The sequence below is a fragment of the Dreissena polymorpha genome, chromosome 8, assembly GCF_020536995.1.
Source record: "Dreissena polymorpha isolate Duluth1 chromosome 8, UMN_Dpol_1.0, whole genome shotgun sequence".
Classification (NCBI taxonomy): Eukaryota; Metazoa; Mollusca; class Bivalvia; order Myida; family Dreissenidae; genus Dreissena; species Dreissena polymorpha.
In genome coordinates this window covers 33,116,060-33,131,096 of record NC_068362.1, presented here as the reverse complement: position 1 = coordinate 33,131,096, position 15,037 = coordinate 33,116,060, and the positions used below count along the sequence as shown (strand labels likewise).

The 15,037-nt window shown below is 35.7% G+C and overlaps 1 protein-coding gene and 1 long non-coding RNA gene across 4 annotated transcripts in view; both read right to left on the bottom strand.

Moving 5' to 3' along the window:
- The window catches only part of LOC127842048 (uncharacterized), a 163,462-nt gene extending 151,007 nt beyond the window's left edge, over positions 1 to 12,455 (bottom strand). The window contains exon 1 of one of the 3 annotated variants that reach the window (XM_052371376.1): positions 12,187 to 12,455. The gene's annotated coding sequence lies outside the window, so the exon portion shown is untranslated. The remainder of the gene's footprint in view (positions 1 to 12,186) is intronic. The other 2 variants (XM_052371378.1, XM_052371377.1) reach the window with 2 other exon arrangements.
- An 891-nt stretch (positions 12,456 to 13,346) lies between these two features.
- Positions 13,347 to 14,147, bottom strand: LOC127842066 (uncharacterized). The gene is made up of 2 exons (XR_008031474.1): positions 13,817 to 14,147; positions 13,347 to 13,451 (listed from the first exon to the last, which is right to left on the bottom strand). It is a non-coding gene; the product is annotated as an uncharacterized LOC127842066 (long non-coding RNA).
- Between the last annotated feature and the right edge of the window lie 890 nt (positions 14,148 to 15,037).

Genomic DNA, 15,037 nt, shown 5'->3' with positions numbered 1-15,037 from the left:
TAGTCGTTGGTATTGCGATATACGTGCCATTGGTATTGTAATGTACATGTCCTTGGTATTGCGATATAGGTGCCATTGGTATTGTTATGTACATGTCATTGGCATTGCGATAAACTTGTCATGGGTATTGTAATGTACATGTCCTTGTTATATTTCCCTTAAATCCAGCTTATGTAAAGATTTGCCTTAGGAGCTTTATGAATACCAGCTCTGGTATCTATGTTATTTTTACAGTGAAATATATCTAACTCGTGGCTATAGAAAACGTACAATAGTCAATACGCCCAAAGTAATGTTGTTGTTTTTTCTATAACCAACCGTGAAATAAAATTCGATCATACTCCGAAAACACAATCCACTGTATCGTTCATGTCGTAAAAGATTGTTTTGAAGCTTACATGTATGTTATCACACAAACTCAATATCATGTATTTCACAAAACATTAACTATCATTTATATACAAAATATATAAACATTACATGTCTTAAACAAAACTTAATACATTTATGTCTAGTTGAGTAAAGATTTTTATCCCATTTTCAGCGCGACATTGACGGTATAACACGTTGTGGAATATACTTGCTTGTATTCAACACTGTGGAATATACCTGTCGCGTGCACGGACTACTTTTTAAATGACGTCATGCGATATGCGCTAAAATTAGGTCGATATTGTTTGGTTCATTGATCGAATTTTAAGGTCACCCATTAGAAGAAAATGTGCATATGTTGCAAAAAATATATATATGTCATATTCAACAAAAGAACTGTTGAAATAAAATATAAAATTACACGTTTTTTGTTTTGTTATTTTTTTTATTTATATTTACTTTACCACTAAATGATTTTTCATAAGAAACAAAGTCGACAAAACTTAAGGCTTACTAGTAAGCTTCAAAATTATACGACCTTCAACCTTTAAATCTAGTCATATGACATCATTTTTCGCCATCCGTATAATGAATCAGCTGATTGATGGCGTCATAAAATGACATACTTATTGCGTCATTTTCCCCATTTTTTGACGATTTATTATAAACGCGATTTATTTCACATGTTTTCTACATGTACTGTATGTCGACATATCTGAATTGTCAATTGATCACATTTTCCTTATTTCGTGTAATGTGCATTGTTTATAACCAAAGCATATACTTTTGACATTTACCTTAAATATTAAGAATGTACAACAAGCCATACACATATCGCACAGTTCATGAATAATCTGCTATGTTTGCTTTCCTATTTAATTCACGTTAGGCATAGAGCTGTGTAAAGTATAAGATGGTAAAAATAGCACCACACTGGAATTGGGAACGTCCCATTTTGTACACGGGTATTTTCTACTCATTTATCTTTTGTGTACTGGAATGTTTTCCATTCTTTGTGTATTTATATATTAAATTATTTTTTCGTACAATAAGGGCATTTACCATAGATAAATAAAACATTGTGCAAGTTTAAACATAATTATGTTTGTATGCAGAAATCTGCAAATGCAACCGAGTTTACCAACGGCTATTATTAGATAAACTGCTCCGGTTCATTTGCATAACAGTAATGTAGAGTACATGACGTAGCGTGTGACGAAGAAGAAAGTTAATCGCGTTCATAAACCCATTTGAATAAAGTGTTAGAATGGCATAAGGGTCTTTATTTAACTATGCTAAAATAATTAAATTATTAAAGACCCTAGATGCAAAATCGTCAATTATTGAGTTAAATGGATTATTAGATGGATTTTAAAGGATAATTAAAGGTAAGATACTAGTTCTTACGTGTTTTGATTTTTGAAATTGTACTTTTGTCGTTCCCTGTTCTCGGGGAAATGATTTTAACATGGGCGCCATTGATGCATCGGATCACACACGGCATACCCATAACATTAAATAAAAACACGTTCTGTGCGTCCTTAAATTCGTCGTCCGAAGTCGGAAAACGTATTGCCCTGTATATTTTGTCAAATAAAGTGTCAGTCGCTGCAATTGTCTGTTTACTCGTCAAAATTGTCAAGGTCTTCGATAGCTAAAGAAACTTCAGCGTACAGTTTATCTAGTATTGACAGACCTGTACAAAGTCGCGCCAGTCAAAAATCATTAAAAGCGACATTTAAAGTTATGGTAGCCAGAACTAGGTCGTCGATGGTGTACATGTATGTTGACATCGACAGCATTTTGTCAGGATCATTCGCCGCCATATTGGATTTTGATCATTTCCTTTCGAAAATAAAATTATAGTAAAGTAAAATCTTCTTTTCGCGGTCGTAAAGTGTTAAAATTCGCATACTGCATAAAATTGAATGTAGGCATATGGTGATATTTTTACTTGTTTCACAGTTTGTTTGTGAATTTTTAAAGACTATTTTGCGTACCAGAACAAATACATGTATATCACTACGCATGGTTACAGTTGTTAGATTTTAAGCGCTTTTATGACTGAATTAAAATTATTGTTAAGGTTATTGGATCGATTTATGTTAAATGTCACGTTGAAAAATTCAAATGGGATAAATAGAATACTAGGATTAGCGTTGAATACAGAGAAGCTTATGTTGCTCGGCTCGAACACCGAAAGCGCTCGCCAAGGCTCGCGCTTCCGGCGTTCTAAGCCTCGCAACATAAACTTCTCTGTATTCAACGCTAACCTAGTATTCTCTATATACTTAGCTCTGCTTAATTAAAACTTACATGTTCGAACGCCTTAAAAAATTGAACCAAAAATAGGAACATGCGTTTGATTGTATGTGTTTATGTGCATGACTGCATTTGCGCATATGTGTGGTGGCATGTGAGCACCAATCGCTTTCGAACATTCATTACAATATGTTATACATTGTTAGAGCTCGGGTTTCGAATTCAGATAACCGTCGTTTACTTTCCGTCGAATGTACGCCTCTTTAATATGTAATTAATTGTTCTTGCAATATAGATATATTTGAGAGTTTTAAGATTTATTTGGAAATAAGCCATCCCTTCCAAGCCAATTGTTATAATGTTCAAATTTACAGGCAAAATATCTTTATACGTACATTCATATACGCCCTCAACATTACATAGAGGTTATTTATTGGAATCGATGGAATATCGATTTTATTTCAAAAGTGATCATAACAAAAAAAATCGTACCCAAAATGTTCGTACCCAAATTTTTCCCATATGAATACGAAAAAATGTGGGTCTGAAAATTTTGGGCAAAAAAAAAAAGTGGGTACAAAAATTGTGGGTACCAAAAAATTGGGTACGAAAATTTTGGGAACGAAAAAAATATTTTGGCACGAAAAAAAATTGGGAACGTACTATTTTGGGCACGATTTTTTTTATAAGGGAAGATGGGGTACCTGTAAGTATACCGGGTACCCATTTGAAAATCGGTGTACGGTGAAGTAAACCTCAAAGTACCCGGGGTACGGGGAAGTAGTACCCGTGGGGAACTTAACCCATTCAGCCTCTCCGATCAGTTTTATTTCACTGATATTTCTCTATAAACCAACGGAAAGCATAAAATAAATCTGTATATTGATTTCACTAAATTTCGTTGCATTTTTATTCCTTTTGTAAAAAGCACATACTATACGACCAGCGCTCTGGGAAAACCGAGCTTAATGCATCTGCGTAAAGCGTCCTCCTTGATTAGCCCGTGCAGTCCGCAAATCCTAATCAGGGACAACTCTTTTCGCGTTAACGGAATTTTTCGTTTAAATGAAGTGTCTTTGAACAAAATTCTAGGAGTGTCGTCCCTGATAAGCCTGTGCGAACTGCACATGCTAGCATTGGGCAACGCTTAAAGGGGCCTTTTCACGTTTTGGTAAATTGACACAATTAGTTACGATATTTGTGAGGAAACCGTTATACTGAACATTTACCATGCTCTTAAAAAGCCTTTATATGCATCTTTTGACGATTTAAAAACCTGAAAATTATATAATTTGGAGAGTTTTGCTGCTGTCGTTATATTTTGTGAAACTACGAGGATCGCTTATATGAAGTATAAAATACATTTATGATTGTAAAAGGAAAGATGGCCGAGTGCTCAAATGCGCAGACTTTTTACTTCAGGACTCCAGGGGTCAGTGGTTCGAGTCCTGCTGAGGGTTACCTTTTTTGTTCTTTTTTTTTTCTTTTCTTTTTTAAATTGTATTCTTGATTTTTACTGGAGCTTTTTATTTCGAATTGTGAACATTGATCGATATAAAGCACATAATGACAAATTTCAAAACATGCCAAAATCTGTGTAAAGGTCCCTTAAAGCGGGTATATACGATCTTGTCAAATATTTAGTAATAAATATAAAATGTGTAAAAAACTTATTATACATATATTTCAATATAAACTAAAATAAAAGTTAAGAAGAACATGTGTCGAAAATGCTAAATAAGCCAGATATTTACTTCTGAAATCGAAAAAGGCTGTACAGCCGAATTCGCCAGCATAATTATATATCATGCATGTACGATGTGAATCTAAATTTAGTTTAACGGTTCATTTGAAATTTCTGCAGCGATATCGATTCATACGACACATGAACACTTACAAAAAAGACGAATGCGTCGGTTATTGTAGGAAAATAATTACGAATTATCTTCGTCACAATCGGCTCGGGGCGCTAATTTGTATTTGCTGTATTTTATGAAATTCGTCTTAAATGTATCATTTTTCTTGCATAGTGTGTGTTATTATAACATATTTGTATCAATATTTTACAATTCAGCACATATAAAAATCGTATATACCCGCTTTAAAGGCCCATTCATCAATCCTAGCTTTCACAGAACGCGGGTAATAGTTTGTTATCTTACATATAAAAGGAAAATTCAACACAATTTAGTGAAATCATATATATGAGCAGATATTACATACAATAAGTGTTGTTGTATACAGCACTGATGTTACATAAAGCAGTCACTTTGTTCTGACCGATAAGAACTCATATCGACTGAGCGCACATTATAAAACAACAAATAGTTAATCCATGCATGTATTCGATACGTAGCGATGAACAGTTGGATGATACCTTGTAATTGCTTTCCCAGATGGAACTAATTGGAAAGACCTCGAATGCGTGAAACGGTGCTCTCGTAACCGCTACAAAATGGCATATGAGCCGCGCTCTGGTAAAAAGGGGCTTAATGCATGTGCGTAAACTGTCGTCCCTTATTAGCCTGTGTAGTCCTCACAGGCTGATCAGGGACAACTCGTTCCGCTCTTACCGCCTAGAATGGATTTTCGTTTACAAGACACTTTCTTTCAAAGAATAAAAATCCACAAAACGGAAAGTGTCACCCCTGATTAGCCTGTGCGGACTTTGCATGCATTAATACGCGATTCCCAAGAGCGATGTTCATATGAGTCGCGTTCTGAGAAAACTGGGCATTATGCATATGCGTAAAGTGCCGTCCCAGATTAGCCTGTGCAGTTCGCATAGGCTAATCAGGGACGACATTTTCCGCCTAAACAAGATTTTCGGTAAGAAGGGACTTCCTTTAAACGAAAAATACCTTAAAGGCGGAAAGTGTCGTCCCTGATTAGCCTGTGCGGACTGCACAGGCTAATCTGGGACGAAACTTTACGCACATGCATTCAGCCCAATTTTCTCAGAACAAGACACATATATATATATTGCTTAAAGCTAATTAAAATGAGACTTTTCCCGGACAGAAGAGGTCAAATTGATGGTAAAAAGTCGTAATAGTATAACGGTATGTAATACAACGACAGTACATCGTTGTTTCAGACTTTCCTTTGAGTTCTCTCCCTTAGATCTGTTTGTTCTACACAGTTTACATCTGATTCTAATGTTTAAATCAATAGTTGCTACATGAACACAAATGGTTATACGAGAGAATAAGCTATGAGTAATTGTTTCATACACATGTATCATGAATACGTATTGTGATCTATGTATAGCAAATTGTAGTTATGTAGTTGGCAGATATGTACTGTATATGCGCTATGTAGTTGTCAGATATGTAGTGTATATATTTTATGTAGTTGTCAGATATGAAGTGTATAACTGTATATATATGTTATGTAATTGTCAGATATGTAATATAATGTGGAAATAGGTGAAGCATAAGTGTCATACATGAAACGTTAAGTTAGTAGCTGTGTAGTGTACAGAAGTCTACTATTTTGACCTAAATTATTAGCTATGTAGTGTACATATTTCTACTATTTTGTCTTTAATTATAAGCAATATAGTGTACAAATGTCTACTATTTTGACCTGAATTATTAGATTTGTAGTGTTCAAATTTCTACTATTTTGTCTGGAATTATTAACAATATAGTGTACAAATGTCTACTATTTTGACTGGAATTATTAGCTATGTAGTGTACAGATTTCTATTATTTGTCTGGAATTGCTAGCTATGTAGTGTACATATATCTACTCTTTTGTCTGGAATTATAAGCTATAATGTATTGTACAGATTTCTACTATTTTTCTAGAATAACTAGATATGTTGTGTACAGATTTCTACCATTTTTTCTGGAATTATTAGCTATGTAGTGTACAGATGTCATCTATTTTGTCTGTAATTATTAGCTACGTAATGTACAGATGTCTGATATTTTGACTGGAATTATTAGCTATGTAGTGCGCAGATGTCTACTATTTTGTCTGGAATTATTAGCATTGCAGTGTACTGATGTCTGCTATTGTGGCTGGAATTATTAGTTATGTAGTGATGCAGAAGAAAACTGTAGTGAAGAGTTGCCATCTACCTAGTTTAGAATTATCAGTTATATTGTGTAGAGTTATAAGCTATGTTGTATAGCGTTATCAGCTATGCTATATAGAGTTATAATCTATTTTGTGTATAGTTATCAGCTATGTTGTATAGAGTTATCAGCTATGTTGTGCAGAGTTATCAGCTATATTGTATAGAGTAATCAGCAATGTTGTGAATAGTTATCAGCTATGTTGTGTAGAGTTATCAGCTATATTGTATAGAGTAATCAGCAATGTTGTGTATAGTTATCAGCTATGTTGTGTAGAGTTAGCAGCTATGTTGTGTAGAGTTATCAGCTATATTGTATAAAGTAATCAGCAATGTTGTGTATAGTTATCAGCTATGTTGTGTAGAGTTAGCAGCTATGTTGTGTAGAGTTATCAGCTATGTTGTGTAGAGTTATCAGCAATGTTGTGTATAGTTATCAGCTATGTTGTGTAGAGTTAGCAGCTATGTTGTGTAGAGTTATCAGCTATATTGTATAGAGTAATCAGCAATGTTGTGTATAGTTATCAGCTATGTTGTGTAGAGTTATCAGCTATGTTGTGTAGAGTTATCAGCTATGTTGTGTAGAGTTATCAGCTATGCTATATAGAGTTATAATCTATTTTGTGTATAGTTATCAGCTATGTTGTATAGAGTTATCAGCTATATTGTATAGGGTCATTAGCTATGTTAAATAGCGTTATCAGCTATGGTGTATAGATTTATGTGCTATGTTCGTTATAGTCATAAGCTATGTTGTTTAGAGTTATTGGCTTTGTTATATAACAAAATCAGCTATGGAGTGCATAATTGTCATCTATATAGTTTAAAATTATAAGCTATGTTGAATAGAGTTATCAGCTATGTTGTATAGAGTTATCAGCTATGCTGTATATATTTTTAAGCTATGTAAGATAGATAAATCAGCTATGTTGTGTATAGTTAATAGCTATGTTGTACAGAGATACATGCTACGTTGCATAGAGTTATAAGCTATGTTGTGTAGAGTTATCAGCTATGCTGTATATAGTTTTAAGCTATGTAAGATAGATAAATCAGCTATGTTGTGTATAGTAATAAGCTATGTTGTACATAAATAAATGCTATGTTGTATTGATTTATAAGCTATGTTGTATAGATTTAGCAGCTATGTTATATAGAATTATCAGATATATTGTGTATATTTATCACCAATGTTGTATAGAGTTAGCAGCTATGTTGGGTAGAGTTATCAGCTATATTGTATAGCGTAATCAGCAATGTTGTGAATAGTAATCAGCTATGTTGTGTGAATTTGTCAGATATTTATAGTTGCATTTAAGCTGTACAGTATAGAGTTTTTGTCTTTGTAGTATTTTACCTCAAGCCATGTCACGTCTAAATATCAGTCATAACTCTCTGAAAAGAAATCGGAACTTGTCTCTGGGTACCTATTTAACTAAACAGACTCTTCGCATGTTTTGACGAATGTTCCAGCATCTCCATGATTTTAATAGTCATATTAAAGTTAATCGTTTCTCCAAAATGAGATTCTGTAGTTCTTATCTATTTGATAATACGTTGTTAATCAGCGAATTTTGTTAAATATCCGCCTTGATTATTTAGCTAATTCAGCTCATATGCATCGAATTCGGGCTCTCGTAGCAGGGCATTGGTAGAACCAAGATCACCTTGGCTTTTAAGCGAGTGCACCAACCTATGCGCTAACTGGACATCGACTGAATCGTGATTGCAGTCTGTGAGTCAGTCGTAATCGTGATTGCAGTCTGTGAGTCAGGCGTACTGTGCAATGAAATATTTAGATTGTGGAGAAAGTCCTTGTTCTTTCGTCTAATAAGTGAAAACATTTCGCGTGAACGTTCTCCAAAACGTGAGAAACCTCTTGTTTTTCAGAAAACACGGCCGCTTTATCGTTAAACCGATTCACGTATTCACGGGCCATATTCGCATATTCGTGCGAGGGATTTAACCAGTAAATTAAATAATATTACAAACATCGACATTATTTTCTATTGTTTAAGTCGTTGTTAAACCCCATCTCGATCAAACGGAACAACATCGAGATTCCTTATTTCCTACTATTCAGTTTTGTAATCCGCTTACACGCACATAGCGTCATCCACGGGCGCTTTATCGCGGCTTAACCCGTACACTTCACTGGAATCCCTTCCCATTTGCGAAGAAATTATTTACTGGTATAGGCGATTATCTGGTCTAAGCCTCCCTGATCCCCGCCAGCTGCGGGCAGCCAATGATGCTGGACGGCGGCAGCCGGCAGCGTACATGAGAGCGCCATGGAGGCAACACACGCTTAAGTGAGAGCTCGTTGTTTGGCGACGTAGCGTAGTGAAGCATGGATTCAGACGGTAACGTACATGGGAGCAACGTGTATGCAACAAACCCGTAAGTGAGTGCAGGATGTATTGCGATGTAGATTCTTTTAGCACGTGGCGCCTTTCGCGGATATCTATGCGATTCAATGTGAATATATGAATATGCCGTAATACGCGACCCTGTATGACCCTTATTATATTGCGAGGGTCGCTCAAAACGTCTTCGAAATTATTCATTGTTTGTCCTTTTGGCTCGCCGGGCGCATCCGTCAGTACCGAACATTTCGATTTAATGAATATAATTTATGCAATTCAACGGTTTGCAAACGACGATATCTTACGCGTGTCTTTCGTTGTCACAGGAGAGACCGGATATGATATTTAACGTTAATATAACACCAATAATTTTACGATGTATCTAACATATAACTAATATTTGGTGACACATATGCACACATTTTCCAAGAAGCGAATTGATACATGTCAAGTGTGTGCGCGTGCCCAAATGGAACTACTTTCTAGACGGCCCACATGAAGAATAATGCTCGTATAAAAGTTGGGCATGCGCTTACGTGCAATTATTGTCCCTTAGTGCTCAAACTAAACGGAAATACAAAACGGGGGATTAAGTAAAAGGGACATTTTGGACCACTTTTGTTTTACCCTTAGTGAACTTTAAAACGACGCGTGTTTATAGGGACATTTTAAGGACCCGGCCCTCGTTCATCGGCCCCTAACGGGATAATCATGACAACACACAAGTCGCCGTGTGCCTTGATTTTATTTTGGATATTCGTCTTTGTAAATATTGACAGCGCAGATGCAACGTAAGTTCCGGATGATTTATTTTCTATTGAACAGGGTTCTGTGAAAACGGGGCTGAATGCATGTACGTTAAGACACGTTCGCACAGGCTAATCCAGGGCGATAAGACACGTTCGCACAGGCTAATCCAGGGCGTTAAGACACGTTCGCACAGGCTAATCCAGGGCGATAAGACACGTTCGCACAGGCTAATCCAGGGCGATAAGACACGTTCGCACAGGCTAATCCAGGGCGATACTTTCCGCTTTTTGGCGTATTTTTCATTCAAAGGAAGTTTCTTCTTATCGAAAATTCAGTTTATGCGGAAAAAGTCCTCCGTGATAAGCCTGTGATCTGCACAGGCTAATCAAGGATGAAACTTAACGCGCATGCAATGACCCCGTTTTCAATGTCCGAGGCTCATTTTGTTAATTCGTAACTCTTAATTCTTAGATATAAATAAGCCTAGGGGTTTAATACATGTGTGTAAAGTGTCGTCCTAGATTAGCGTGTGCAGTCCGCACAGGCCTATCAGGGACGACACTTTCCGCTTTTATGATATTTTTCGTTTTAAGAAAAACTCTTCTTAGAAAAAAGGAAGTTTAGGCGGAAAGTGTTGTCCCTGATTCTCCTGTGCTCAGTGCACAGCACATACAATCTCTACCATCGCAAGAAAAACCTACCAAATTTGGTAGGTTTTTTTATTTTGAAGTATTCTTTTATGAAAAGTAGTATCATTTTGTGTTATATTTTGAAAATAGTGTATAACTTTATGTTCATTATATATAAAACAAGAAATATCTTTAAAAAAGATATACGGCGTTGATAGTTCAATGAATGAGATCAAGGATAGCGAATGTCTTTTTTTCTGTGCAGTTCTTAGCTGCATCACACGCAGTACGGGATGTTACGCGGAGTTTACGCGGCTTATTTTACATTATTACATATTGCTGGTCATAAACCTATAGATACAAAACAGAAAACCAAAAGAAGAATGGAAGTGAAATTAAAACATACGAGTCAACCGGCCACACGAGAAGTTTCCGTATTTATAGGCGCGTTCTTCGAACAAACCTGTTTTAGTGGTTTGTCGGGCATTGCTATTTGATTCGATTATTAACAGTATCGATAATCATCGCGCTCATGCTTAATACATTGGTCAATATGGTGGAATAATTATTGTTAAATTAATCAAAAATAATATTTATCATTGTATTGTTGAAAACCCATTAAGAATCTACATATTTCTGGTCTAAAGAAAATTCCAGGTCACCTAGTTCACGGATAGCGTATTTATTATATAACTTTTATTTTACTGGCCGCGAACTCCGGTGATGACCTGTATATAAACTCTGACATCCATACACTGGCCGCGAATTGACTCGGGTTGAAATGCAATGTATTAAAGTGAGGCCTCGCTTCCACTGCTCTTTATACTTTTACATGTTAACATGTTGACAAGAATATGGAAGTAAGTACTAAATATGAGAACATAGCCTTTAAATATAAACGCGTTGCGCTGGTAATTCTCTGAAAATAAAAGGTGTACGCACAAACTGTATTGATGTCGAGAATTGAGTGTAAAACTGTTCTATCTATTAAGCCTTTTCATTAGAAATACAATTGTTTCATGCAGTAAAACAGTGTTACAAAGACGCGGATATGTTTCCAATGTTCTGGTGGAATACTCAAATCAGCCAATGGAATAAATGAAGTGTATTCATTCGTACCTAGCCGCGGGAAATTTTATTTGAATTTTATTGGACACTTACAAAGGTCAGGAGAGGTGAAAAGCTGGCTTAATACAGCTTACGCCGAAAAAAACACTGATAGGAGTTCTGATTGAATAAACATGCGCTGCACTTTACCTCATATGTATACGAGTTCTGATTGAATAAACATGCGCTACAGCCTTACATGAACTTAGATCAAACTACAGAACTTAAATAAATAAATGATAGAATTTGGTTGATTTCTGGTTCTTAATGCTGATTTATTGGTTATTGTTACCTTCGAAAAATTTCATTTAAAACAAACGCATTTTCAGGGATTTGTAATACTCTCGTCAGACGACACTTGCCAATTAAGTCAGTAAAGGCGATGTGAGAAGTAAGGGGAACAACTCTTAAGAAGAACGAAAGGGCAAAAGGCAATGAGCAATGACATTGTATTTTTAAACTGTTCGATTTTTTAAAGAGTGTGTTTCTATTATATTTTGTATGTGTTATTTAGAAGTCTTCCAAACTAGTAATATGTTTCTCCACATTTTGTGATCGGAATATCATAATTAAAAATTGTTTTTTTTTTGTAGAAACAAACAATAATTAGTCTTACCTGCAGGAAGCAGCGCCAGAATGGCCAAACAAAGGTAAATTCCTTGCATGAAGGAAAACACTATCGCCGCAGTCCAATATTAAACAGTTTTCTTAAAGCACAAATAAAATATTACTTCTCTGACGAAAGTCAGAATAGAATATGAGGACAGTTTCAAAATCCGCCCCTTTTGAATTATCAGAAAATGTTATCAGGGTATCACTGTCTTACATTTACCTGGTACGAACTTTTGGACCGTAAACACATGTACCTATTATTGGTCTATCTATGATATCCATCGCAGTACCATTGGTGTATATGTTTATCGTCCGTTTATCATATATATGTATATGGTAAGCATGTATCAATGAGTCCCACAAAGATTGTTTGTGAATATTTAGAACTTGTGTACATGTCCTATATTGAAAATTACACAATTATTTATATAATTTTCGTTATTCAAATTAATGTCAGATACTGAAAGTTTGCTTCTAAGTTATACATATAAGTAAAAAAACGGTAGTCATTTTCGGACAAGTTAAATAAAATTTAGAAACTTATTAATTTACTGAAATAGTTATCGGTACGTAAAATTTGATTAAATGCATGGCCCATTTGATATGCCGATTCGAAAATAAACGGATCACAAAGCGACCATGAACATGCAAATCGCAAGTACTGGTATTTAGGCTTGACTGTTTAACTACACGATATATATGTTGTCGTTCATCCGTCCGCATGAAAAAATAATATGAAATAAACATGATCGTCGATTTGAAGAAAATAAACAAAAACACAATTTGTCGCCTTGGCCTAGTGGATATGGTGTCCTAGTGGATATGGTGTCCGCCTAGCGACCGGGATGTCACGGGTTCGATCCCCACTGTGGGAGCGTTCTTAAGATCTACCCCATAGGCACCAGGAAACGGACCCGAACGCGTTTATAGGCTTTTAATTATGTAATCGAGCTAAAATAAATATTAAAACTAAAGCAATTGACGCATTTGGACCAGTCTCTAAATCAGGAAGTAAACCCGAAGTATTCCCACAAATGTTCATAAATAATCAAGTTATTTTCATCAGACAAATGTACCTGCAGGTCTTAAGAGGCAGAGCCACCGGGTTAAAAGGCTGCAACAAAGATTGTCAACGTATTGAGAAATATGTAATAAACGCACATGTTCATTATAATCGATTTAATAGAGTGAATAAAAACGAATTGACGTTGACAGTCGCGTTGGTTGTGGATAATTGTTCCACATTTGTCCTCATTTGTGGTGTGGTGTCTGGAAGTAAAGAAAAAAATTAAGCTGTCGCGACGATTTCAACATTCACCTTGATTCATATTTTATTCGAACATGTGGAACTGTTCACTGGAAATTTATACATATGTAAGGCTTACGTGTCAATAATATTGGTCGTTACACGTGTGGAACTTTATAAAATAATTACTTTTCAAAGTAATGTCAATTTTTTATGAACACATCTTACACCTGAAGGTCGACATTTTCTGCTTGTATGGTATATCAAGCAGCAACGAACTCTTTCATAGTAAAAGACCCTCTGCATGCACGAAGGAAATTTCTTTATGCTATTTCAACATGTGGGAGTTGGTCGAGTAAATCTGGGGTGAGACTTTACAAAAAAGCACCTTTGTGTGGGTTCCTTCTGAGCCAGTGGCTGCCATATGTATGGACCTGGAGTGTGTCTCGGTACTCATCTTGAGACGGATTCTGAATAGTTGCAGAAATCTCCAGCTAATCAGTCGTAACTTAAAAATGTTCAATGTTGATGTGGTCTTGTGCAAATTACCGGAGCACCCGAAGATAGCCGTACCAGTCCGTAGCAAAACAAGACGCACCGGGAGCTGGTATTGAACCCGGGTTGCCTAGGTAGGAAGCACATGTACCAATAAGCCGGAGAGCCTAAAGTCCATGTTTCTCACGACACATCTTATGTGCGAGTCTCGCTCTGGGTGAACGGGGCTTTTCCACAGGTTTTGGCATGTATTGAAGTTTTGTCATTAAAGGGGCCTTTTCACAGATTTTGGCATTTTTTAATTTATTCATTAAATGCTTTATATTGATAAATGTAAACATTGGATCGTAAAAGCTCCAGTAAAAAATCAAGAATAAAATTAAAAAAGGGAAAAGAACATTGCCCGGAGCAGGTTTCGAACCAGTGACCCCTGGAGTCCTGCCAGAGTCCTGAAGTAAAAACGCTTTAGCCTACTGAGCTATTCCGCCGAGTACGCATACTTGACGTATTTTATACCTTATATAAGCAATCTTCGTAGCCTCACAAAATTTAACGACAAAAACAGAACTCTCCAAATTATTCAATCGTTTCGCGTTGCAACGCTTTAAAATTTTTAGGTTTTAAAATCGTCAAAAGATGCATATAATGGCTATATTAGACCATGGTAAATGTTCAGTATTACTGTTTCCTCACAAATATCATAACTAAAACGAAAATTTGCGAATCTGAAACAACTTTTTTCAATTTTGTCAATTTACCAAAGCGTGAAAAGATCCCTTTAAATGCTTTATATTGTTAAATGTAACAAGAGCGATATTTGATTTCAATATTTTATAATGCTGCTTAATGGAATTCTGTTTGTTTTAATTTACAAAAGTGAACGTAAAACTTACGATAAGCGTCAACTTTATTTCAACGACATGAAAGATTACCCTTTGATTTTATCAACTAGTAATCTTATACAAGCGATATGACTTCTTATATAAAATCTACTGGAGAAGTCCCCACTTGTCACAGCGATCCAGTTATCACTATCGTGATATCATGCGCTGGACGATACTGTAGCCATACATGTACATCGCACAGTGTACACTTGGACTGAACTATAACCCAC